Source organism: Oncorhynchus gorbuscha, linkage group LG25 (genome assembly GCF_021184085.1).
Source record: "Oncorhynchus gorbuscha isolate QuinsamMale2020 ecotype Even-year linkage group LG25, OgorEven_v1.0, whole genome shotgun sequence".
Taxonomy (NCBI): Eukaryota; Metazoa; Chordata; class Actinopteri; order Salmoniformes; family Salmonidae; genus Oncorhynchus; species Oncorhynchus gorbuscha.
This window is the reverse complement of record NC_060197.1, coordinates 45,039,740-45,066,693: the sequence shown is the minus strand read 5'-3', so window position 1 is coordinate 45,066,693 and position 26,954 is coordinate 45,039,740. Positions and strand designations below refer to the sequence as shown.

Sequence of the window (26,954 nt, the reverse complement as noted above, 5' to 3'; positions counted from 1 at the left end):
ATAACCCTAAGCCAGGTTATAACCACAACAAGTCAGGTAAATCACTAATAATCAAAGTGGATACGTTTCGCCACAGTCTTAAGTCTGAGGAAGGTCCAGTTCACCCACAACAAAGCATGACAGATCTCCCTCTGGAGACTATGGTATTAAATATATATATATATATATTTTTTTTAAGCTGTAGTCAAAACGGAAACATCACGTAGTAAAAAAAAAGAAACCGAATCTTTAACTGCCATAAATGTAACCAGAAAACAAAGCTAAGCATGACTTGGAAAAAGGAAGCCTCTCAAAGGCAGTGGAAGTGTTAAATCACTGACACCCCCCCCAAAAAGAGGCCACCATTTCAAAGGCTGTTACAGTTCATAGAATAAAAAAATTAAAACATTTAAAACTTATTTTTTCAATTGGTCAATTAAAATATATCTATTCCCATGACTGGGAATAAAGATATTTTATCTTTATTTAACTAGGCATGTCAGTTAAGAACAAATTCTTATTTATATTATTATTATTATTCAATGACGGCCTGGGAACAGTGGGTTAACTGGCCTAGGAACAGTGGGTTAACTGGTCTAGGAACAGTGGGTTAACTGGCCTGGGAACAGTGGGTTAACTGGCCTGGGAACAGTGGGTTAACTGGCCTGGGAACAGTGGGTTAACTGGCCTGGGAACAGTGGGTTAACTGGCCTGGGAACAGTGGGTTAACTGGCCTGGGAACAGTGGGTTAACTGGCCTGGGAACAGTGGGTTAACTGGCCTGGGAACAGTGGGTTAACTGGTCTAGGAACAGTGGGTTAACTGGCCTGGGAACAGTGGGTTAACTGGCCTGGGAACAGTGGGTTAACTGGCCTAGGTACAGTGGGTTAACTGGCCTAGGTACAGTGGGTTAACTGGTCTAGGTACAGTGGGTTAACTGGCCTAGGTACAGTGGGTTAACTGGCCTAGGTACAGTGGGTTAACTGGCCTAGGTACAGTGGGTTAACTGGCCTAGGTACAGTGGGTTAACTGGCCTAGGTACAGTGGGTTAACTGGCCTAGGTACAGTGGGTTAACTGGCCTAGGAACAGTGGGTTAAATGGTCTAGGAACAGTGGGTTAAATGGTCTAGGAACAGTGGGTTAACTGGCCTAGGAACAGTGGGTTAACTAGCCTAGGAACAGTGGGTTAACTAGCCTAGGAACAGTGGGTTAACTGGTCTAGGAACAGTGGGTTAACTGGTCTAGGAACAGTGGGTTAACTGGTCTAGGAACAGTGGGTTAACTGGTCTAGGAACAGTGGGTTAACTGGTCTAGGAACAGTGGGTTAACTGGTCTAGGAACAGTGGGTTAACTGGTCTAGGAACAGTGGGTTAACTGGTCTAGGAACAGTGGGTTAACTGGTCTAGGAACAGTGGGTTAACTGGTCTAGGAACAGTGGGTTAACTGGTCTAGGAACAGTAGGTTAACTGGTCTAGGAACAGTGGGTTAACTGGTCTAGGAACAGTGGGTTAACTGGTCTAGGAACAGTGGGTTAAGTGCCTGTTCAGGGGCAGAACGACAGATTTGTACCTTGTCAGCTCGGGAGTTTGAACTTTCAACCTTCAGGTTACTAGTCCAACGCTCTTACCACTAAGCTACCCTGCTGCCCATATGCATTGGTTGGTCAGATACCTTAAAAAAGGAAGGGGTCAGGTGGATCAGAAAACCAGCCAGTATCTAGTGTGACCATATCTCATGCAGCGTCACACTTCCGTTGCATAGAGTTGATCAGGGTGTTTATTGTGTCCTGTGGAATGTTGTCCCCCTCCTCAATGGCGGTGCGAATTTTGCTGGATATTGGAGGGAACTGCAAAACGCCGTCATGGGCTTTGATCCAGAACATCAAAAACATGCTCAATGGGTGTATGAGTATGCAAGCCATGGAAGAACTGACATTTTCAGCCTCCCGGAATGTTGTACAGAGCAGTGCGACCTTGGCCCCGTGATTCACCATGCTGAAACATGAGGTGATGGCGGCAGATTCAGGATCTCAAGGTATCTTTGTGCATTCAAATTGCCATCGATAAAATGCAATTGTGTTCTTTGTCTAGCTTATGTATGCCCCATACCGTAACCCCACCATGGGGCATTTTCCCCCACAATGTAGACATCAGCAAACTGCTCGTCCACACGATGCCATACACGTGGTATGCGATTGTGAGGCCGGTTGAAGGTACTGCCAAATTCTCTAAAACGACATTGGAGGCGGCTTATGGTAGAGAAATGAACATTCAACGGTGGACATTCTTGTAGTCAGCATGCCAATTGCACGCGCCCTCAAAACTTGAGACATCTGTGGCATTGCGTTGTAACAAAACTGCACTTTTAGTGCCCTTTTATTGTCCCAAGGACAAGGTCCCCCCCTGTGTATTGATGATGCCGTTTAAGCAGATTCTTGATATAACACAGCTGTCAGGTGGATGAATTATCTTGGCAGCGATAAACAAATGTCACATTTTTTTTAGGGGAGAAATGAGCTTCTCGTTTGTCTGGAACATTTCTGGGATCTTTAATTTCAGCTCATGAAACCAAACCCATTACATGTTGCGTTTATATCTTTGCTCAATGTACATGTATCAAGTGCTACTCAGTTTAGTGCAAACATGCGATCAGCACACATGGGCTCTTATCATGAAGTCACTACCTTTGCGACTAATGAAACCAACGCAGAAACACCGTCAAAATCCTAATACGTTACAGTTATGTCTGAGCCCTGATGACCAACACGGTCTAATTTACAATTACAATATGATGTTTGGGATAATGACAAGTCAATTAATGTATGCAATTCTGTAAATATGTACACAAGACTGAGCCCCTGTGTTGCATTTTAGAAATCAATATTTTATTGGTAGGAATAGGACTATTTGAGCTCTTGATGTCACAACTGCAAAATGGATCGATACTCAGGGCAGTTTAACAGACACGAGAATCAGCAGCCCACTCAAATACATGCACAAAAGTGCAATCCAGAAGCAATGTTGCCACTGGCAACAGACAAGACATTGAACTATGAAAAGACAACCCAACTTGCTTTGAATTGTTTGAAACAAATACACTTTCAAATCAATGGTTTAATCGTCTCCATGAATTCCAATAGTCACTTATGTTTACTTAGCCGGACAAAGATGAAGAGTAAAACACCTTCAGTTTTACCCATGACTCTTAGCGCTGTACATCATAACCCACATGATGTACCTTAACACATCTCAATTGAAACTAACCTTCCTGTATTTACCCATTGTGTTCGAGGAAGATTTACAAATGATTGAATTTTGATGAGACAAAACCAAGCTAGCGTGTTCTCTTGTTAGATAACTATAGTTGAACAGGTTCAAGTTGTTAGACGGCAGCATTTCTAATGAATATTTAGAGTATTATCACAATGCATGTTTCCCCTAGATTTCTGTTTCAGGCAGTCAAAAAAGCCAAAGCCAGCAACCAGAACAGTCAACCTAAAAAACCAACAGAGTATGCCAAACTTCTACAGTGAGGCAACATCAACAGGCTTGTAGGTAGTAATGTCCCCTCTACCAAGGTCAATGCTGTACCTAAACTAGGGCTCAACAGCTGACCACACAGATCTTTACAACAGTAGTGGCAAGTCACAAGGACACCATAATGAGATCAGTTAGGCGGAACGAGAATTATTTCCAACATGGTGTGTACTCTGGCTTTTCTGCTCTTAGTCATGCTTGAACAGCCCTTCATCTGACTGGTGTGGCTTTTATCATTAAATGACAGCCCTTCAGATGATCAAAACAATGGATTCATTTCATTTTCATCTCCAGACCAAATATCAATGTAGGGCCTACACTTCACCTCAAGGTTAATAATCCATTGAGTCATTAGAATATATATATTTTTTTTGTTTAAAAAGGTTGACTGTCAGAACTGGCTTGTTTACTGAAAACACTTTTGGCCATGTAGTGTGTGTGTGTATGTGGAACATCCCAGCGAACGGCTCATTACAAAATCACGAGTATAAATATGGAGTTGGTCCCCCCTTTGCTGCTATAACAGCCCCTGAAGAGTGGAGAAGGCTTTGCACTAGATTCTGGAACATTGCTGCAGGGACTTGCTTCCATTCATGAGGTCGGGCACTGATGTTGGGCGATTAGGCCTAGCCTGAGGTTGGCGGTCCAATTCTTCCAAAAGGTGTTCGTTGAGGTTTCGGTCAGGGCTCTGTGCAGGCCAGTCAAATTCTTCCACACCAAATCGACAAACCATTTGTGTACGGACCACACTTTGCGCACGGGGGGCATTGTCATGCTGAAACAGGAAAGGGACTTACCAAAAACTGTTGCCACAAAGTTGGAAGCACAGAATTGTCTATAATGTCATTGTATGCATGCTGTTGCGTAAAGGTTTCCCAGTCACTGGAACTTATGGGCTCGGTTCAAACCATTATTCATCTGCCACCAAACTTTACAGTTGCCACTATGCATTGGGGCAGGTAGTGTTCTTCTTGCATCAGCCAAACCCAGATTCCACTGTCCCAAAGTCCAATGGCAGCGAGCGTCACACCACTCCAGTCGACGCTTGTGCTTGGTCTTCCATGCTCAGCCATGGAAACCCAATGCATGAAGCTTCCAACAAACATGTATTGTGCTGACGTTGTGTCCAGACGCAGTTTGGAACTCGGTAGTGAGTGTTCCAACCGAGGACAGAATTTTTACGCGCCAAACACTTCAGCGGTCCCATTCCGTGAGCTTGTGTGGCCTACCACTTTGTGGCTGAGCCGTTGTTGCTCCTACACATTTCTACTTCACAATAACAGCACTTATGGTCGACCAAGGACGCTCTAGCAAAAGGGGGGGGGGGGACATTTGGCAAACTGCCTTTTTGGTAAGGTGGCATCCTATGACGGTGCAACATTGAAAAAAGTCTGAGCTCTTCACTAAGGCCATTCTACTGCCAATGTTTCTCTTCGGAGAGGGCATGGCTGTGTGCTTGATTTTATACACCTGTCAGCAACGGGTGCGGCCGAAATAGACAAATCCACTCATTTGAAACTTCACAAGAGCTCCATCTCATCTCCTAGGTTGACAGAAAACTGCCTTCACTCTTGCTATAGCCTCTGCAGAGTGCAACAACAAACTCCTCCTCCACATTTACTGGATTGGCTGAACAGTGCAGAAGAGAACCTCCCCCTTCCCTCCCCAATGTAATGGCTGGAGCGGAATCAAATACATTGTGCTTGATACCATTCCATTATTATAAGCCGTTCTCTCTGCAGCCTCCACTGAAACCTGGCTGATTTGTTAAGAAATAAATCCCACCAATACATTTTTAAAAAATACATTAAGCTGAGAATACCAGGAAAATCAGGTTGTAAAGTTAGGCACCGCTACCCCCCCGGTCCTCAACATCTTAACAGGCACCGTATTCACAGCAATCTAGGATCAGATTAGCCTTTTAGATCATAAGAACCTGATCCTAGTTCAGCACTTCTGTGAAACCACTGAATACAGGACCCTGATGTGTAAAATAATGCAACAGGTGAAAGGTAAAACCCCATAATGCTTTCATACCGGTCAACCTTTTTACAAGTCAGTGCGGACGAGAACAAGGGAATGAAGTCCATTTACATATCAACTCACTCTCCCCTAATAGAATGTTAACATTACTTCCCAACAAATCCAACAACAAACAAACAAACGAGCCTAGTCTCTCCAAATTGGGCCAAAACAGACAACGGTGCCACCAAACACCCACATGTTGAGGGAAGACTTGCTTTGTCACCTCCCATTCTTAGAGTCACCTTTAATTAGAAGTACAAAGTATAAACATTGGCCATTGTCCCACTGGAGACAATGCTACAAGGCACGAATATTTCATTTAGATAAACACTTAGAAAATGGAACTTGGCAAGGCTCTGCCTCAAAATCTGTCCCAGTACAGGCTTTGTGCATGTGCAGCCAACCAGCAGCCTCATCCTGGCATTTGAGCATGGTGCATCTTGTCCCCCTGGAGGCCTTGCTGAGCAGTTCTTTAAAAAAAAGAAAAAATAACCATTTATTTTTTATTTTTTTAACCAGTGTGCTAGCCTAAACCCATCCACCTCCGTTTTACCTCACTGAGCAGGCTCCCTTTAAAAAGACTAATTAGAATGCAGCATCCTTAGTTACTGGTTCTCTTGAATCCCACAACCCTTTTCACACAGGGGGTGGGGGGTGGGGGGGGGGGCTATGCACGTCATGAAAAGCAACAACACCTGGCAAAGACTGTAGAGAAAGCTTAATTTAAAAAGGAGTTAAATGTGTCCGTTTAAATGTGGTGAAGGTGAAAAGATGTCTACTTCTGACACTCTTACTAGTCAATATTTCATGACCAGCTGCCTTTAGAACCTAAACATACTGGCTCGGTCATATTTTCATACAAAGTTAGTGTGGCACTATTGTAATCTGGCCCCGGGTTACATGTTGTTTCAGTTTGTCGGATTACGTACCTCTACTCAGGCCCCGGGGGGGAGGGGAGGGGGGGGGGTGCAGGTTGTCTCATTGATTAGTGTCCAGGCTAATTAATAGGGTTCAGAAGACACTTTGCAGGGGTGTTTGTAAGTGGGAAAGACATTCTACTGAATGAATCATGCCAGTTAAATCAATAGAGACAGTGGGACAATGGCGTCCTGTGGATGCTGCAATCCCTCTGAACTCTCAATTAGCTCCAGATGGACTGCTTTCACGACAGCAAAAAAGTTATCCATCGCCATTTCTACCCCTTACTAAAATACACCGAACAAAAACTATAAAAATATGACAATTTAAAAAGACGTCACTGAGTTACAGTACATAGATGGAAATCAGTCAATTGAAATAAATTCCTTAGATTCTGCAGGTTCTTGCGACATGGGGCCGAGCATTATCATGCTGAAACATGAGGTGATGGCGGTGGCTGAATGGCACGACAATGGGCCTCAGGATATGGTCAGGGTCTCTGTACATTCAAATTGCCATTGATAAAATGCAAAATGTGTACCATTACCCCAGCATTGGGCAATCTATTCACAACATTTACATCAGCAAACAGCTCTCCCACACGACACCATACAAGTGGTCTGCCAAAATTCTCTAAAACAAATGTTGGAGGCGGCTTATTTTAGATAAATGTCTATTCAATTCTCTGGAAACGTTCCTGCAGTCAACATGACACGTGTACGCTCCCTCAAAACATGACATCTGTGGCATTGTGTGGTGTGACAAAACTGCACATTTTAGAGAGTGGCCTTTTGTCCCCAGCCCAAGGTGCACTTATGCAATGACTGTATAAAATCAGCTTATTGATATGCCACACCTGTCAGGTGGATGCATTATCTTGTCAAAGGAGAAAAATGCTCACTAACAGGAATATGCACAACATTTGAGAGAAATTATAAATTGTGCGTATGGAACATTTTCTGTGATCTTTAAATTTCAGCTCATGAAACATGGGATCGACACATTACATGTCGAGCTTATATTTTTGTTTAGTACACACACACACGTGTAAGTGGTGACTAATAACAGATATGCAGCTTTAATTTTTCCCTTAAGAATAGACTCATTGTGCACATGATGCTTTTTTTTATGACAGAATTCTACCAATGCTGAATTACCAACTACAAAGAACTGCTATTAACATAAGAATAAATAAAAAAAGTTTAAAGGTGGCAAGATTTATTACAGCCTGTGATTCAATGCAATAAAAGCATTTACAGAAATAACATTAGTTCCAACAAATACTTACAGGTTAAAGTTAATTAATAAAACTTTAAACTAGAGCTGCAACCCAGTGTTTTCCATTAGCGCCGGCCTTCACGTGGTCAGACTATATATTTTTTTTCCCGACTTCATATTAACTTAGCTACTTTTCATTTAAAATGTTTAAAATTAGATAGTCCGTCGAGCGCTCTCAAGCTAGAATGAGCGATATGAATCTTCTCGCGATCTGTTGATAGGATAGGAGCCTGTCGAAGCAAGCGATGACAGGGAAACGCAGTCTGTCCTGCCTCCCGGGACAATTTGTGGGTGGTGTGGATGGTTGCAGTACAATTTCTTTACACGGAGGAGGGGGGAAAAGCATGACGCTATGCAATGCAAGTGGTACCGATGAATCTAAACCCACTTTGCCTAAATTGTTGACACATTTTATTTTGCACGTTTCATACAGCCAGCCACAGAGTTGTGGCGCAGTCTATTGTTGTCCTGAGCTTTGATTGACAAGTGAACAGCAAGTGTTCACTCGTTTTTTTTGTTTTTTTTTAAGGTGTCCGATTGGATAGTCTCTCTCCTACGCCCCTTTTGCCATTCAAATCCTGCAATGTGGATGGATATATAATATTATAAACTGGGTGGTTCGAGCCTCGAATGTTGTTTGGCTGACAGTCTTAAGCTCCTTAAATTTGCATATGCTACTGGTAGGCCTAGACTTGTTGGTGATTACCTGCTTAAAAAAAACAATATGAAAACATTTGAAGATGGCAAATCATCACTGCAGGAACAATAGGTTGTGGAAAGCCTCATTCCAAATATAACCATTACGGCCCTCACGGAATCCAGGCACTGAAACAGGATTCAAAAGTATTTCTCTTAGTAGGGAAGCAACTAAATGGATTGAAAATTAACTAAATTTGCCCAAGTGTATCATAAAACATGAACAGAAAGCATCCATGATTCATACTTCCTGCAACTTTCTCAAGAGCCAATGAGAAACGTCGCCGTCTGCGATGCTCTCGTCTCCCTCTGTGTAGCCGTTAGCGATGACGCTAGTGAAAACGGGCTAACCTTCTCAAAATGTTAACGACAAAGTAGCCTACGCTTACCTGCCAGAATGACGATGATTATTTTAAATCAATCTAGTGGGTACTTGCTTTGTAAACTCGACCATTAAATGTGCGCTACAAAAAACATCGCTATACAACAACCGCCTCTCGCTAAGTGTGAATTAAAAATGTTAACTATTTTTTTTATTTTAATTTTACCTTTATTTAACCAGGCAAGTCAGTTAAGAACACATTCTTATTTTCAATGATGGCCTGGGAACAGTGGGTTAACTGCCTGTTCAGGGGCAGAATGACAGATTTGTACCTTGTCAGCTCGGGGGTTTGAACTCGCAACCTTCTGGTTACTAGTCCAACGCTCTAACCACTAGGCTACGCTACACCCATAAATCTACATTCATCATATTTATACCCAGACCTTCAACATCGTCTCCTGGTTTGAACATTGTGGACAAAAAATATATTTATGTATTTGGTAAAAACCCAAAATGGAATCATGCAATAACTGATTTTAATAGAGCCCTACCTAATGATAATTTATTAAATTTAGGCTACATAAAACCATAAATTTATTAAATTTAGGCTACATAAAACCATAAATATATAATAAGACCAGGCCTCTAAATAAATGAAAAAACGTGGCACTGATACTCCCAACAAAGTAAGATTCATTTTTATTGATTGAGAACTACAATTCATATTGATCGAGAACTACAATTCATAATCGGCCCAATAAAGGACACTTGTGAAGCACGTGGTGGGCTAGAAACGAATATGTAACCCTGTAAATACATTTGTTTATTATAAAGAGCCATAATATTCATACGAATACCCATCGTTGAGATTCCATTTGTGGAATATAAGGTTGCTACATTGTGTAAAAGCACCATTTCCTGTTGAGATGCCATTACATAGAAAATTGTACACTGTCTCTTTAAGAACATCAAGTTCTCGCTGTGCCCCCAAATGTATGGATATACTGTTAAGGTTACCAGGTTTAGCTAGTTAGCCAACGAGCTAACACGACTGAACAAAGAGGAAACAAATGGTTAACGACATCGACGCATGAGTAGTTTTAGAACAGCCCACTATGTAAAAAGCAGTCCCAGTGAGCCGCTATAGGAAGTTTAAAAAATGTTGCGCTCTGTAATACAGGTCAGACCTTTTGACCTGGTTGAACTAGAAGGAAGCCATCTTCACTATAGTAATGGAGCGACCAAGACGCTAACGACTCTGCATTTGCTCGTCTCTAGGGCACTCAACACTACAGCGAATCCACATTACAACAATCATCTGGGAAACTCTTTTTCCCATAGTCGCACAGCCCAAATTTAAAAAAACTCCTGGTCACAAAGCAAAATATCTAGTTGCATATGCAACCAAATTTGTGGCACTTTAGACCACTGCTTAGGACTGAAAACCCTTTCAATTTAAACATTAATTTAATTTTTCAAGATAAAGGCGGGCCATTTACGCAATTTGTTTTAAAACCTCTTGAAGCTAGGGGGCACTATTTTCATGTTTGGAAAAATATCGTTCCCAAAGTAAACGGCCTATTTCTCAGGACCAGATGCTCGAATATGCATATAATTGACAGATTAGGATAGAAAACTCTAAAGTTGAGTATAACAGAACTGATATTGCAGGCAAAACCCTGAGGAAAATCCAATCAGGAATTGCCTCTTATTTTGAAACCGTTGTGTTCCTATGCATCCCTATTGGCCATTGAAAGGGGCATCAACCAAATTCCTTTTTCTACGTATTCCCTAAGGTGTCTACAGCCTTTAGACATATTTTCACGCCTTTATGTTGAAGGATGAGCGTAAACGACTACATTGCGTAAGTAGCCAGCTGAGGGCTCTCAGAGTGATTCTTGCGTAAAAGACAGAGGTAGTCATTTTTCCTCTCGCTCCTACTGAAAAGCCATATAATGCATATAATTGATAGATTAGGATAGAAAACTCTAAAGTTTCCAAAAGTGTCAAAATTTTGTCTGAGTTAAACAGAACTGATATTGCAGGCTAAAAACCTGAGGAAAATCCAATCAGGAAGTGCCCCTGTTGCCCATTTAAAGGGATATCAACCAGATTCCTTTTTCTATGGCTTCCCTGAGGTGTCAGCCTTTAGACATAGTTTCAGGCTTTTATTTTGAAGAATGAGTGTGAACGACCACATTGCGTAAGTGGATAGGTAGGGGCTCTCAGAATGAGTTGTGCGCAATAGAGAAAGGCGGCCATTGTTACTCACGGTCCTAGTGAAAAGCCAACTGTCCCGGTTGATATATTATCGAATAGATATTTGAAAAACACCCTGAGGATTGATTATAAATAACGCTTGACATGTTTGTGGACATTATGGATTTTTTTTAAATTTAAGGAATATTTTCTAGTAATATTTTCTATTCAGCATTGCTGATGACAATTATCCCGGATCCGGGATGGGTGGTTCAGAGAGGTTTTAATAGATAACATGAACAGTGACAATTCATATCTTGCAGTAAAAACTGTAAAAAGGAATAATCAAGAAGACAGGTTTAATGTTGTCTTAGAAAACCCTGGTAGCGTATGGGCCAGATAATTCCACTACACGAGGCAGTTCAGAGTAAAGAGCGGAGCATGCTGTGGGAAAAAGGAACCTCACCTTCCACACAAGCCACATCAAATTAAGGATTTTTTTTTTAATAAAAGAAATATGAGCAGGTACAGCAAATGCAGATTAAGGCAATTTTCTGTGAACAGAAAAAGAAAAAAAACTTTAATGGATTAAATATTTTCTGTTTTTCAGATTGTGAAAAACAGAGGAGCCTAATCACGTTTCTCTGGTGAGTGCTTTGCAATGACCACTGACTGACATCAGTGAGTGCATCTAGTTAGTGTACAAATGCATTGTACAGAGTTTCAGATATTAGCAGTAGGTTTTGCACTATTAGTTTACACTGTTAAAGTAAATCTACTTGGGTATGTGAGTTAAAGGGATAGTTCAGGATTTTGGCAGCAAGACCTTTTTGTTTGTTTACTTTCTCAGTCAGATGAACTCATGGGTAACATTTCTCATTTGTCTGTGTGCAGTTTGAAGGAAGCTGCTAACTAGCGTTAGCGCAATTGCTAACTAGCGAAACCACCTAATGTCCTTCATACTGGACGCAGACACAAAACCGTCATGCACGAGATCAGACTCTGGGGGAAATAGATTAAAGGGCCTAATTTGCCTGGACTAAGCAAGTTCAACGACGTTCCATGTTCTAAGTATACAATATTTCTGAAAGAACGTTTCTGAATTAATGCTTCTGCGAAACAAACATCTGCTAACTAGATAGTCAGTCAGCCACCCACCTCAAAGTGACGGCAAAACCAGCCCCTCAGTGTTTCTCAGCTAAAATGACACTATTGATCTCTTAGGACTGCAGTTAGCACTTCATGGAAGGAAGCAAGCAGATGCACAGGCCGTACTAGACTACGGGAGAATCATAGTTGTGTGTTGTTAAGGTCAGGGTGTTCCAAAGGGCCCTTTTCAGTGTGGGTGTGTGTGGGTGTCCTTGAACATTAATGCATAGCACTTCATCACATACAATGAGCCCTGACATTTATTTTGTTCACGTCACAGGAGTAGCTACTCTACCACCACAAATTGGCTAAGACAACCAAGCCCCACACACACACACACACACACACACGACTCTTGCTATTACAGCACTGCAATAGTTACAGAAATGGCACCTTTTGAGAGACAGGACTAAGAAAATATGACACACACACAAAGTGTTGGTCCCATGTTTCATGAGCTGAAATAAAATTCTAGAAATGCTACATACGAACAAAAAAAAAAGCATATTTCTCTCAAAATGCACAAATGTGTTTCCATCCCTGTTCAAGAGCATTGCTCCTTTGCCGAGATAATCCATCCACCTGACAGGTGTGGCATATCAAGAAGCTGACTAAACATTATCATTACACAGGTGCACCTTGTGCCGGGGGACAATAAAATGTTATATTTCAAGTGACAGATTTTCTTATATGAACTGTAACTCAGTAAGGGGACAATAAAAGGCCACTAAAATGGGTAGTTGTCACAACGCCATAGATGTATTAAGTTGAGGGGGCATACAATTAGCATGCTGACAGCAGGAATGTCCACCAGAGCTGTTGCCAGAGTTTAGAATGTTAATTTCTGTACCATAAGCCGCGACCAATGTTTTATTAATATTTAGGTTTTTTTTGTTCATCTTTCCTAACATAAAACTCATATTTGCCAAGAGAACAACTTGACGTTGATAAATGGAGAGTAAAAACATTGAGGATAATTCAATTGCAATGTGGGTTAGAGGCAGGGCTGGGGTCTGGAAGGTGTAGGTCCTCTACAATTACATTCAAGTGGAGAATCAGACTTGGGGGGGGCAGAACTTCTACTTAATAAGCTAAATAATTTTACAAGCAAGTAAAACATTTTATATATATATATATATAAAAATATAATTATAAGTAAGCCCTAGGAGTTCTACTTGAGTGTGTGATGTAAACATTGATGGGGAAAAAAATAAGGCTATTGCTACCTGCTTTGACCACTGCATTAGAAGGCAGAGAAGTTTAGTCATGGCTAATGATGGCTACCATGACGCAGATACAAGTCCAAGGACACTGCGGCTACTGGCCTTGGGTAATGACCTGCACACACTGGAGAGGGACACCTTGTGGCCAACATATAGCACGAGGGCGTGAGCCCCACACACCATAGGACTCAACCTTCCTTCACTGCAGAGAGAAAGAGCTGGGACCTTTATTTTTGTACCTTTTTTTGGTTTTGACCAGTGGTGATTGTAACACACGTCCTTTAAAAAAAAAACACATTTTGAAATTGTTCACATAAAAATGGGCAATTTCTGAACAGGAAATTGTTTAGAATTTTCAGGAGTAACATTTTTCAGCTGGAACCACCCACTGTAAACGAACCCATTTCTCTTGACAGGGCTGCACACTGACATGGCCTTTGGAAGTTCACTCACTCTCATGCGCTTTAAGCGTTCTGTCAGCAGTCTTTTATTTAGAAAAGGCTAAAATGTCTGGGTTCAAAAAGAAAACAGCAAGACAACCACTCGTATCCCCTCTTATGTCCCTCACAGTATCTGTTGAGATCATGGAAGGAACATGAGATATATGAGGAAGGGAATTGCCCAAACAGCATCTTAGGCCAATTCTTGGAAACTGTTAGAGACTTGCAGGAAAGATTAAAAAAGAAACTAGCTCAATTTATGTTCCCCGAACATCAACTTAAAAATAGCAAGCAAATTCTAGTTTCTATTTACCAACTACCACCTTGCCAATGAATTATTTTAAACCTAGTTTTTTTTTTACCTTGTCCTAAGCCAGCATTTCCACAAACTCAGTTTTCAGGATCCCAAGGGGGTGCACATTTTGTATTTTGCCCTAAAAACTACACAGCCGATTCAAATTATCAAAGCTTGATGATTAGTTGATTACAGGAATCAGCTGTGTAGTGCTAGGACAAAAAAACACAAAAAAAAGTGCAACCCTTGGAATCTGAAGACCGAGTTTGGGAATCCCTGGCTTAGTGTCGCAATATTGTTCAGGGAGAAGAGATGAGACTTGAGCTAGCTACAAGAGGGAAGCACTGAACCACGCCCTCCCACCACCCCTCCCTACAAGACCAGAGAGGACACATGAGTCAGCAGCCTCCTAGTAAATATTCACTGGCCACGTTTCCAGTTGCTGCCTTGATGATTCGTAATCTATTCATGACCTTCTGATTACTCACTGCAGACTGCCTACTCACTGGAAAACAAAAACGCCTGAGACAATGCTGAAGCATCTCGACAGACACTGCTTGTTCAGTACCCAAGGTCAGATAAAAACCGTGAGCACTAGGGATGCCAACTGAGTGTTTCGCTGGTCGAACTATAAGAAGACCAATAAGTAACAGAATCTAACAGAAAATTATAAACCACTAGATGAAAAGTTGTTTCCCCATGTGTCCGTACACCACTTTCATGAGAGGTGTGGACAAATGGTATAACAAGATGAGTGAACTAATGTATAAATACAGTAATAACACATTTTAGATTTTAAGAAAGTTTAGACATTGAACCCAGTTAGTTTCATGTGCTACTTCTATTCAAGCATATTCTGATTGGAGGCCATTTCAGATTAATTATAAACTGGGTGGTTCAAGCCCTGAATGCTGATTGGCTGACAGCCGTGGTATAACAAAACCGTATACCACGGGTATGACAAAATGTGTTTTTAACGCTCCGAATTACATTGGTAACCAGTTTATAATAACGGTAAGGAAGTTGCGTCATGCCATGGTATATTGGCCATATACCACACACCCTCGTGCCTTGTTGTATTAAAGCATCCATGTGAGGCGTCAACCTGGAACACAGGCCTTACAATAACATGAGGGTGGGATGCACAATGTTATATTTTAATACCATAGCTAGCTATAAAAGATTGGAAGTTAGAACCAACCAGAACCAGCAATTACCTCAATAGCTGGAATATACCTCAATAGGTGCGCGCTTCGCGGAGAAGAATGCCACACTGCATGCAGGGAGACGAGAGCTGCCATTACAATTAGTTCATCTTTGCCACCTGCGTTAATTGCTCGAGTAACAAAACGTGCTGACCTCGCGCTGCATTACCAATCAATTGTCTCCTACACCGTGTGCTATGGGTGAATATGCACCCGTGATTTGTTATCTCGAGTCTGTGCATATAAACTAGATACAAGTACTAATATTACATGTATTGACTGTGTGACAAGCCAACTCGTGGGTACACATCTTGACATGAACCGCATGACAATCTGCATGCCGGTATAACGTTACTGCATAGCCAGCAATTGACCCGTGGCTAATTAAAAACACGCTGCCTGTTTCAAATGGCCTTCAACGAAGCAGTAGACCATTTCAACCCAGGTTCCTCAGCCGACCGGTCACTAACTAACATTAAAAGTACTGCGTTGCCTGTCAAATAAGTTAACCAACTAAACCCGTGGTCGACTAGACTAACAGTAAGCGGGTTAACTAGTGTGGCCACGTCGTTAATATATTGTCTACGTGACCTATTTAGTTTGCTGGCATACATTGGTTCACTTTCTAAATGTTAGGTCGGCTACAATGGACTTAGCTACCTGGACCAGTACAAAACATTGACTAACAACAACAACAACAAAAAAAGGGCAAAAACATAATGCATGTGCAAAATTGTAGCCGGCTGACGTTAGAAAGTGAACCAATACATACTGTGGAAAGCCACGCTGAGATGTCCCTGCAAAAGGTTGGCTCACGACCACTAAACTAGCTAGCAAGCTTTAGCATTTTAAAGAGCATGCCGTTTTATTTAGTTTTTTACGGTTTGGCTTTTTCGTTGGGATACAGTAAAATATTATTTACAGTTCTTACCTTGGGTAATAAACAGAGTTTTTACAACAATTTGTATAATTGACGAAAGTCCATGCAACTAATGACCGCTCCTTCTCCAAAGTTTGCAAGGTCGAGAATGGTTGGACAGTGGCGGGAACGTAACCATCCTAAATAAAGCGACAAGATAGGCAGCCAATAGCAGAGGTATCTTACTTGGATTTGTAGGATTTGGAATATTCCACTTGTCAATCAGCCCAAATAGAAGGGAGGCACATTTTAATTTGCATCAGGTGCATATAGACCATGGGTCATCCAGGTCAAGGTTCCAGACAGTAAAAGAAAAAACTAGCAAAACCATGTTTGTTTTTTATATTCATGAATCAAAATGAAGACCCTGTAGCCTAGTGCAATGCATTGTTAATTTTTTTGCCCTCGTGTTTTTTTGTGTTTTTGTGTTTTTTTTTTACAATTTGAAGTTCCTTCTGTTTGACTAATTGAAGGGCCAATCTGCAGTAGCAAACAACAAAGCCCATTCCCGCCACTGTTTTGGTTAACAGCTGAGGAATTCTTAGACAGATTTCAATGGATAAAAACACTGACCCTCCATGAAATTCAAATTATAGTTTAAACCATGTTGAGGTTATAGTGTTTGTTTACAAACAATAGTAAACAAACGTATTCTGGGTTCTGATGGGGTACCACAGTTGATCTAAGGGGAATGTATCAATATTAAATCATCTATGGCTATATAATTAATTTAAAATTGATGTATCAATCTCAGATTGCCCACTTAAAGCAGGGTGCAGGTGAAAGGATTGGGGTACTTTTAATTATGCTTTTAAATGGATAGAGCCCTTAAACTCCCACCACTGCATCTCTGATTTACAGCCTTTTTTAAGACATCACAGGAAGATGGTGGCACCTTTAATTGTGGAGGACCACTTCGTTGTAATGGCTGGAGTAGAATGACATGAAATACATCAAAACACATGGTTTCCATGGTTTCCATGTGTTTTGATGCCATTCCATTCTCTCCGTTCCAACCATTATGAGTGAACCTCCCCTCAGCAGCCTCCTTTGGTAGACATCCACCTGAATGTGGGTCTTCGTGGTGCATAGGCTAGTCTCAGGTAGTCTGGGTTTAAATGCAAATCGCACGTGAATTCGCAAGCAAAATGTTTCACACCTTAGATCTACATCATCGATTCTTCAATTAATTCCAGGGCCTGTTTAAAATAGCCAATCCAAATTGTATTGTCAAACGAGTGAGTGCATAAATTACATGCGTTTAGTTGTATTTATCAATTAGTGTATTTAGAGAGTAATGCACCAAGTTTTAAATCGATGAATCAGGCAAGGCTACCACCAATCCATAGTTACCCCCCCCTCCAAAAAAACTATGGCACTTTTTTGTCGTGCAGTTTAGACCATAACCTATCCTAGTTACGTAGGATAGGGTCTGGGATTGCGACCCTAATCATGTAAACTGGTAATAAGCTAAATAACCATCCATGTGCAGAGACCGGCTTACTTATCAGTAAATGTGTCACTCCCATTGTACAGAAAAGAAGACTACAGAATATATAACCAGTTTAACCAATACTATTGAAGACAACGCGCTGCCTATAGCCTATCAAATGCATATTGTAGTATTCACACTCGTGGCTTGGTTACCAATAAGACATGCGAAACCCAAAGATTCGCGTTCACTTGACACACATAATGTAACTTGACATGGGTAGCAAATAATCTAGGCGCAGATGGATTGATCTAATCGAGATATTCATATTTATGCATCGCAATTCTACACAATTAATCTCTGGAAAAAAATAGACCACAACAAAAATGTAACTGGAACATTTTGCTATGGTTCTCATGCGATGAGAGTGCAGGCTACGATATCAAACAACAGCCTACAATCATATTGTTATAAAACTTGGAAGTCACAAAATATCGATTTCACATAGGCTAATAATGAATAAATGTCTTACCGTTTCTACAAATGAAAGTTACGGACGTCCTTAGCCAAACAATCTCTTTAAAAATAGAGAATGAAGAAGACACTTGCAAATAGGCTATAAAAAGATGAATTCGGCCTTTCTCTTAGTTCAAACTTGGAAACAGAAATCAACACATAAACAAGATAAAATGATTAAATTAAATATTTATTTAACCAAAATACAGAAATGAGTCCCTTTCAGCCAATGGATTAAATAAAATCAAAATAACTGAAGAAATAAAATGAATCAAATAATTAAAAAAGCTGGCTTCTGCCTGTCTTGCTCTTTACAGGTTCACCACACAAATACGCGACATCACTAAGTGAAAACCAATGTAAGGAGGAGGTTGTCTTTAAAAGGAAGATAGTCCTGTCAGCAAATATATAGGGCCGTATCACAGCAACGCTATACCTCTCCGCTCTCGTTGTTTCATCCATTCAACCTACACACACGAGCACGCATGCACGCGGAAGTATACCCGGAGTAGCTCCGTTCACCGTGATGCATTCGAGGTGCCTGAATGTAATTGGCTATAACGCGTCCTCGTCGGGCTTCTCATTGGTTCTATTTGATGCCATTCAAAAATATCACGTTTTTTTCCCCTTAATATGGAATTTGATGTCTAACAATACTGACTTGCCACATAATATCTGGCACGCAGGAATGACAAAATGTCTTGCTTGATAATTAAATTTGTCGTGGATTGAACGGAAAAATACGCTTTAGAATCTTGCCGTTTTATAGGTTACAGTAAGATCCTTTACCTATTGAAAAGAGTCGATCATGTAAGGACACATTTCCAACACGTGGGAACGTATTTTCAATTGAATGAAGTAGGCTATAATCTAAAGCCCCTCTCAACTTTTCGTTATTCGTTGAGGCATCTAAACTGCCAACTTGAAAAGCTGTGAAGTAAAGTCAATATAGCCTTGTCTACTCCGTGTGCCATATGTCTACGATATTAAAATGCTATCTCCTACAGATCTGTACTGCACATTATAAAAGCCAATATGTTGCACCAACGCAAAATAGTGTGTAGAATAAGAGGCATCGCTGTCGTATTTCCATGCACACCGCACGAAGAAAACCTGAAATCGGCATTCAGCCCCCCACAGCTTTCAGCACCAAGGACAGCGAACCACGGTTCTGACAGAGAACACGAGGTTTTCCTATGCGCCTTGTACTTCCTAAACGGGTGTAGACATTTCGCCTACTGCTTTCCCCACAGCGTTTTAGCTATGTTATTCATAACAAGGTGTACGTAAGCATTACCCCAGTACAAGTAGAAGTCACGTTTTCAAAAGATCTAGATGTTGAATAGTGGATAGACCTACATTGTGCATCATCAAAAATGGTATGGATAACTATACTGTGTGTGGAAACCTACATAACCTATAATAGGTTATTGCCCCCAAACAACAGGTCCAAGACCTGTTTTGTTGTTTATCTGTGCAATGGTTAAAGGCAGGGATAAGGGCGTGAAACATGATCCTAGCGGCACCGACAGCACAAGTGACACATTTTAAAGTGATAAATCTGGAGTATCAGCATCACCCTGTGCATTTGTCATGTTCTCAAGATGGTCGTCAAGCAGGCCTACATAATATAAGCCTCGTCTGCATTTACATCACAATTCATTTGAGCACTCAGTGTTTTATTTAGGTAATGCAACCTGATGGTAATTCGTCAAAGTGCTGCACGTTGCTTTGTTGTACTGAATGACAATTTCAAATTGCAGCAGAAAGTTCCACTGGCACAGCCATAACAGTGAATTATGTTATACAATGGCCTCGTTCCAGCTTTCCTTAAAGAAATTCTTGATGTGACATGGCTGGATCGGTTGTGTTTACACCTATCAATTTGTGCTCAATCTGGGATTAGTTCATGGAAGGGAGAAAATAGTGTTTTAAAGCAGTGTTTCCCCAACCCTGGTCCTCCAGCACCCCAAACAGTACATATATTTTTATTTGAACCCTGGACAAGCACACACACACACACACACACACACACGATTAATCTTGTCAACTAATCATCAAGCCCTTGTGTCCAGGGCTACATCTATCATTTGTACTGTTGGGGGTACTGGAGGACTAGGGTTGGGAAACACTTTTAAAAGTATTGAAATTGGACTATATTCTCAAATAGTTTAAAAGGACATTTAAAAAAGTGCTGATAGGAAGATGAAGGAAAATCTGACCGCAACAATTGTTTTTCAAAATGCTTCCCTCCTTCCTTGAAATAATCACAAGTTAGTTATATTTCAGAAAGTGATAGAGTGGTAACCTATCAATTCAAGCTATCCATCAGCTGCTCATCATTGGAGGAGTCAAATCAAGGTATCCACCCAACTGCTCATCATTGGAGGAGTCAAATCAAGGTATCCACCCAACTGCTCACCATTGGAGGAGTCAAATCAAGCTATCCACCCAACTGCTCATCATTGGAGGAGTCAAATCAAGGTATCAACCCAACTGTTTTTACCCATGACCCTCTCTGATTACACTCAAAAAGGTTAACCCCACAAGTATATAAATATGGATGTTAGGTAGAATAGCATTTAAGAGCATTGGTCACTGGTTCGAATCCCCAAGCCGACTTGGTGAAGAAAAAAAAACATGTTGATGTGTCCTTGAGCAAGGCACTTCACCCTTTAATAGCTCCTTTAAGTCGCGCTGGATAAGAGCGTCCGCTAAATGACTCAAATGTGCAGTGCATTCGGAAAGTATTCAGACCCCTGGACTTTTTCCACATTTTGTTGCCTTAGTCTTATTCTAAAATGGATGAAAAATAAAATAAAAAATTCTCAGCAATCTACACACAATACCCCATTAAAACAAAGCGAAAAACAGTTTTAGAAATGTTTGCAAATGTATTAAAAAATAAATAAATAGCAATATCTTATTTACATAAGTATTCAGACACTTTGAAATGAGACTAGAAATTTAGTTCAGGGCCATCCTGTTTCCTGTTTCCATTCATCCTGTTTCCGTTTCCATAATCTTTGAGATGTTTCTACAACTTGGAGTCCACCTGTGTTAAATTCCATTGATTGAACATGATTTGGAAAGGCACACACCTGTTTATATAAAGGTCCCACAGTTGACAGTGCATGTCACAGCAAAAACCAAGCCATGAGGTAAAATGAATTGTCCCTAGAGCTCTGAGACAGGATTGTGTCGAGGCACAGATCTGGGGAAGGGTACCAAAAATGTCCCCAAGAACTCAGTGGCCTCCATCATTCTGAAGTGGAAGATGTTTGGAACCACCAAGAATCTTCCTAGAGCTGGCCGCCCGGCCAAACTGAGCAATCGGGGAAAAGGGCCTTGGTCAGGGAGGTGACCAAGAATCTGATGGTCACTGACAGATTTCCTCTGTGGAGATGGGAGAATCTTCCAGAAGGACAAACATCTCTGCAGCACTCCACCAATCAGACCTTTATGGTAAAGTGGCCAGACAGAAGCCACCACAAGATTCTCTGGTCTGATGAAACCAAGTTTGAGTTCTTTGGCCTGAATGCCAAGCGTCACGTCTGGGAGACTACTCAAGATCGAGGGAAAGAGGAATAGAGCAAAGTACAGAGAGATCCTTGACGAAAACCTGCTCCAGAGTGCTCAGGACCTCAGACAGGGCCGAAGGTTCAGCTTACAACAGGACAACCACCCTAAGCGCACAGCCAAGACAACGCAGAAGATGCTTCGGGACAAGTCTCTGAATGTCCTTGAGTGGCCCAGCCAGTGCCCGGACTTGAACCCAATCTAACATCTCTTGAGAGACCTGAAAATAACTGTGCAGCCACGCTCCCCATCCAACCTGTCACTGTACATAGATTTTTCTACTGTGTTATTGACTGTAGGTTTGGTTTATTCCATGTGTAACTCTGTGTTGTTGTTTTTGTCGCACTGCTTTGCTTTACAAATGAAGATAAAATCAATAAAAATCTTGGCCAGGTCGCAGTTGTAAACGAGAACTTGTTCTCAACTGTCCTACCTGGTTAAATAAAAGGTGAAATATATATATATATATATATATTTTTTTTTTCATGTATAAAAAACACCTGACAGAGCTTGAGGATTTGCAGATAAGAATGGGAGACTCTCCCCAAATACAGGTGTGCCAAGTTTGTAGCGTCATATCCAAGACTTAAGGTTGTAATCGCTGCCTAAGGGGCTTCAACAAAAGTACTGAGTAGAGGGACTGAATACTTACGTAAATGCGATAGTCTATTTATTTTATTTGTAAAAATGTCTAAAAACCTGGTTTCTGCTGTGTCATTATGGGGTATTGTGATGTCATTATGGGGTATTGTGATGTCATTATGGGGTATTGTGTGTAGATTGATGAGGGGGAAAAAACCATTTTAAATCAATTTATAAGTCTGTAATTGAACAAAATGTGAAAAAGAGGCCTGAATACTTTCTGAATGCACTAAGTAGGTACAGTTATGATAACTAACATCCCATCTGAATAACAGTGGAGTAGTGTTTGAGTTAGCTGTACCTGTTAAGCAGCAAGTGTCCCACATTGGAAGATATCCATAGACTGTAGACGGTTATCATTAAATTTGGCAACCCTTACGTCACAGAGCAGTTCTCCAATTGGATGCTTACACCCCCTCTTCAGATCAGTCACATGCTCCATTATACTTCCTGTCTCTGTCAGCATGGCGCCCATACTGTGAGGCTGATTAGCTCGGACAAATAGGGCAAAATGAACTTTTATTGGTCACATACTGTACACATATTTAGTGGGTGTAGCGAAATGCTTGTGTGCAATGCAAAGCGAAAACACAACATGGAAGTCTGTTAGATTTTTATTTGGGGGGGGGGGGGTTAGCATCTAAAAATTGGATTAAACTGCTCAGGGTCACACAGAGTGTTTCTGGGTAGTCTTAAGCAAATTTAAGTTGAAACAGAAGTATACTACACACCTCACACGCATGGTTATGGACTTAAAAAAGACGACACCTGTACCGTGTCATATATAGAGTTGAAATGTATTCAATTTACATCCCAATTTGACACTTTATATACATCACAGAAGACTGAAAAATAACGAAACTGTTTGACATAGAAACACCGTATGTGTTATTAAAAAAGAAAAACATTATTAATTGAGAAATTGTGAAACAATATGAATAAACATTCCACCCAGGAGGCAAAAGAGGGTGTTGTTGGTCATTGCCTGCAGAAAAGGTCTATGTCGCATGGATTGCTAGCGATATGCTCAGACCTCGTTCATCGAAGTCTACGATATGAGATATCAAAAAGTTTCTGATCTCAGTATTTTTAATACCACTGTTTAAAAAAAATGGAGGAAAAAAAAAACCGAAAGAGTTAAATGGACATATCCAGTCCTCTCACCACAAGTCAATGGCTCCATCCTGATTCTCTACCCTTCTCCCGAAATTCATACCTGCACACTTTGTGTCATTAAATGGTGGGTCGTTCCACCTTAAAAAGCAGAATAAAGAGGATTTCCACATCCACCACCTCAGATTGTTCTGAAATCGTTTCTGTTGTTGGAATCAAAATGAGCATTTTCGGAAACATTCTTTGTTGACAAATAACAAGATCTCAGAAATTAAGCTAATTGATTGCACCCAAATGGGCCATTTTCAGTTATAGGATTCATATAATATTCAATCATTTTAGTACCCAACATTCGATTTGGACCAAACATTTTTCGAACAATGAGTAAGACATGAGGAATACAAATAAGTAGTCAAAAGCCATCCACACACCCCCACACTGCACTCTAATCCCACCTCAACAACGAGTATACAGTATCAGTATTCTCTATGTTTTACAAGTAGTATGGAGCTGCGAGAGTAATTAGTAATTGGGTTTAGCCAGCCGCCAGAGGAAAAGGAAGAGATTCCATGATGCGACCTCAAGAGGAGACGGCTCAGGACTCTAGCTTCGGTAACAGTGTTTAATGTCCCATCCTACGTTCTGATATTACTAGGTTCTGACCACTAGATGGTGCTGTTCCTGCTATTAGGTGTTTTTTTTTTTAAGAATCCCCCCCAACCCCCATTGTTAAATGGGACCATGCCTCAGGACTACCTGGCATGATGACTCCTTGCTGTCCCCAGTCCACCTGGCCATGCTGCTGCTCCAGTTTCAACTGTTCTGCCTGCGGCTATGTTCAACGGACGTGCTACCTGTCCCAGACCTGCTGTTTTAAACTCTCTAGAGACAGCAGGAGCAGTAGAGACACTCTTAAATGATCGGCTATGAAAAGACAACTGACATTTACTCCTGAGGTGCTGACTTGCTGCACCTCGCCAACTACTGTCATTATTATTTGACCATGCTGGTCATTTATGAGCATTTTAACATCTTGGCAGTGTTCTGTTATAATCTCCACCCGGCACAGCCAGAAGAGGACTGGCCACCCCTCATAGCCTGGTTCCTCTCTAGGTTTCTTCCTAGGTTTTGGCCTTTCTAGGGAGTTTTTCCTAGCCACCATGCTTCTACACCTGCATTGCTTGCTGTTTGGGGTTTTAGGCTGGGTTTCTATACAGCACTTTGAGATATCAGCTGATGTAAAAAGGGCTATATAAATGCATTTGATTTGATTTAAAGGGACAGTTAACCCAAATAAAATTACAGCGATAAGAGTCATGGGTACACCCGTGCTTCTACACCTGCATTGCTTGCTGTTTGGGGTTTTAGGCTGGGTTTCTGTACAGCACTTTGAGATATCAGCTGATGTAGGGACAGCTGATAAAGGGACAGTTAACCCAAATAAAATTACATATTGGTTTTCTTACCCTGTAAGCCGTTTATGGACCAGGTATGAAAACAACCCATGCTTTGGTTTTGTTTACCAGTACACTGTTTCAAATGCTAACCTTTCAGCATTTGTGTCACAAATCCAATGCAGGTCAAATGGTACCTATATTAGCATTTTCATCCTTCATGCATCCTTTCCGTTCACCCCGTCTCCAATAGATTCGCGCAGAGGAGGTACAATATCAATCGCGGTTCTTTTGAGACATTAGCATGCTCTGTATCCGAGACCCTTCAGTGCCAATGGCTCCCGTGTTGCATTCAGGTGATTACAATGTACCCCACTGAGACCAGAGTGAAACATGTCAGTGTGTCCTTCCCTGAGAAGGCTGAAGGAGATAATGAGCATAATTATTGTTAAAGACTGCTTTTAAAAAGAGCCTGTTACTTGGCTACCTTATAGGCAATAATCACGATGGGTGTTATACACAGGGAGAGACAGACCAAAGGGAAATTGAAATGAGATATCGTACATTTCCGTCAAATTGAGATTTGAAAAGGTAAGCTGTGAGAAGGTTTCCCACTGTAATAGATTTTGATGGGTGACCTCTGAGAATATTTGATTAACTTAACGAACAGTAAATCAAAATCAAATGACAATAGTAAACATATTGCCTCCCATGATTATTATTATTATTATTATTATTAATGAAACAGCGTATCCCCTCTCCCACTTGGGCCAATTGAGATATTGTTACTGACACATTTCTGTTAATTACCATAGCTCTTGCATTGGGCCATTCACCCAAGTTTCGTGAAATTTGTCCCCGTCCTGTCTGAGATATTGCATGTGACCAGGGGTGCCGTATGGGGGGGGGTGTTAGGGGTGCCGTATGGGAGGGGTGGGGGGCTATAACCTTAGGGTTATCGCCTTTAGGACGATTCTATCAAATGATTACAACATTAGGTACATTTTTATGTACCTAATGGGGGTTAGGGGTGTCTAATAAAACTAACGGTTTCTTTTTATGTTCTTGTTTTTGGCAAAACAGTTAACATCCAGAGAGTCTTTGCATTGCCCAACTCCCCTCTATTTACATGAAAAGGTTTGGTCCTGCCCCCCAAACCAGACGCGAGTGGTACTCGCTAGCAGTGAATTGCAAGTGAGGAGTGCCGGTGGGTCATCATGTCTCAGCTTCCTAAAAGAAGAATCTGGCTTCCAAAAAAACAAAAAGGAAAGACCGGAGAGAGAAAAGAAACGATGACAGCGTGTCACCCAATGTTTCACAAAGGAAGGTCCGTGAGTGGTGGATGTTAACCTGATAGGTGATTGGTCCGTAGTGAAGTAGGCTACTTTTGCTCCCCTGACAATCAGTTACTTAATATCTTCACAGAAAATTCTGAGTGTTTACATTTCGCTCCTATTTTAGTCGACATTTAATAAAACGCAGGAAAACTTTTAGCAAGCTATTCATAATAAATCAGTTCTCCCTGTCCCTGCCTGGTGCCAGGCCCAACAGATACAGCTTCAGGCTCAGCAGCCCAGTCTCCCCATCCCCATACCCCTGAACCAGCCCAGTCTCCCCATCCCCATACCCCCGAACCAGCCCAGTCTCCCCATCCCCATACCCCTGAACCAGCCCAGTCTCCCCATCCCCTTGAACCAGCCCAGTCTCCCCATCCCCATACCCCCGAACCAGCCCAGTCTCCCCATCCCCATACCCCTGAACCAGCCCAGTCTCCCCATCCCCATCCCCATACCCCTGAACCAGCCCAGTCTCCCCATCCCCATCCCCATCCCCCTGAACCAGCCCCGTCTCCCCATCCCCATCCCCCTGAACCAGCCCCGTCTCCCCATCCCCCTGAACCAGCCCCATCTCCCATCCCCATCCCCCTGAACCAGCCCAGTCTCCCCATCCCCCCCCTGAACCAGCCCAGTCTCCCCATCCCCATCCCCTGAAACAGCCCTGTCTCCCCATCCCCATGCCCCTGAAACAGCCCCGTCTCCCCATCCCCATGCCCCTGAAACAGCCCCTGTCTCCCCATCCCCATGCCCCTGAAACA

At 41.6% G+C, this 26,954-nt stretch overlaps 1 protein-coding gene across 6 annotated transcripts in view; it reads right to left on the bottom strand.

The window, feature by feature from the left end:
• The window catches only part of elavl2 (ELAV like neuron-specific RNA binding protein 2), an 82,083-nt gene that overhangs the window by 34,542 nt on the left and 20,587 nt on the right, over positions 1 to 26,954 (bottom strand). For 2 of the 6 annotated variants that reach the window (XM_046329177.1, XM_046329181.1), the window contains exon 1: positions 16,196 to 16,351. The exons of 2 other annotated variants lie outside the window; for them this stretch is intronic. The gene's annotated coding sequence lies outside the window, so the exon portion shown is untranslated. Of the gene's footprint in view, positions 1 to 16,195; positions 16,352 to 18,147; positions 18,519 to 26,954 lie in introns of those variants that run through there. 2 more of the 6 variants (XM_046329178.1, XM_046329182.1) reach the window with 2 other exon arrangements.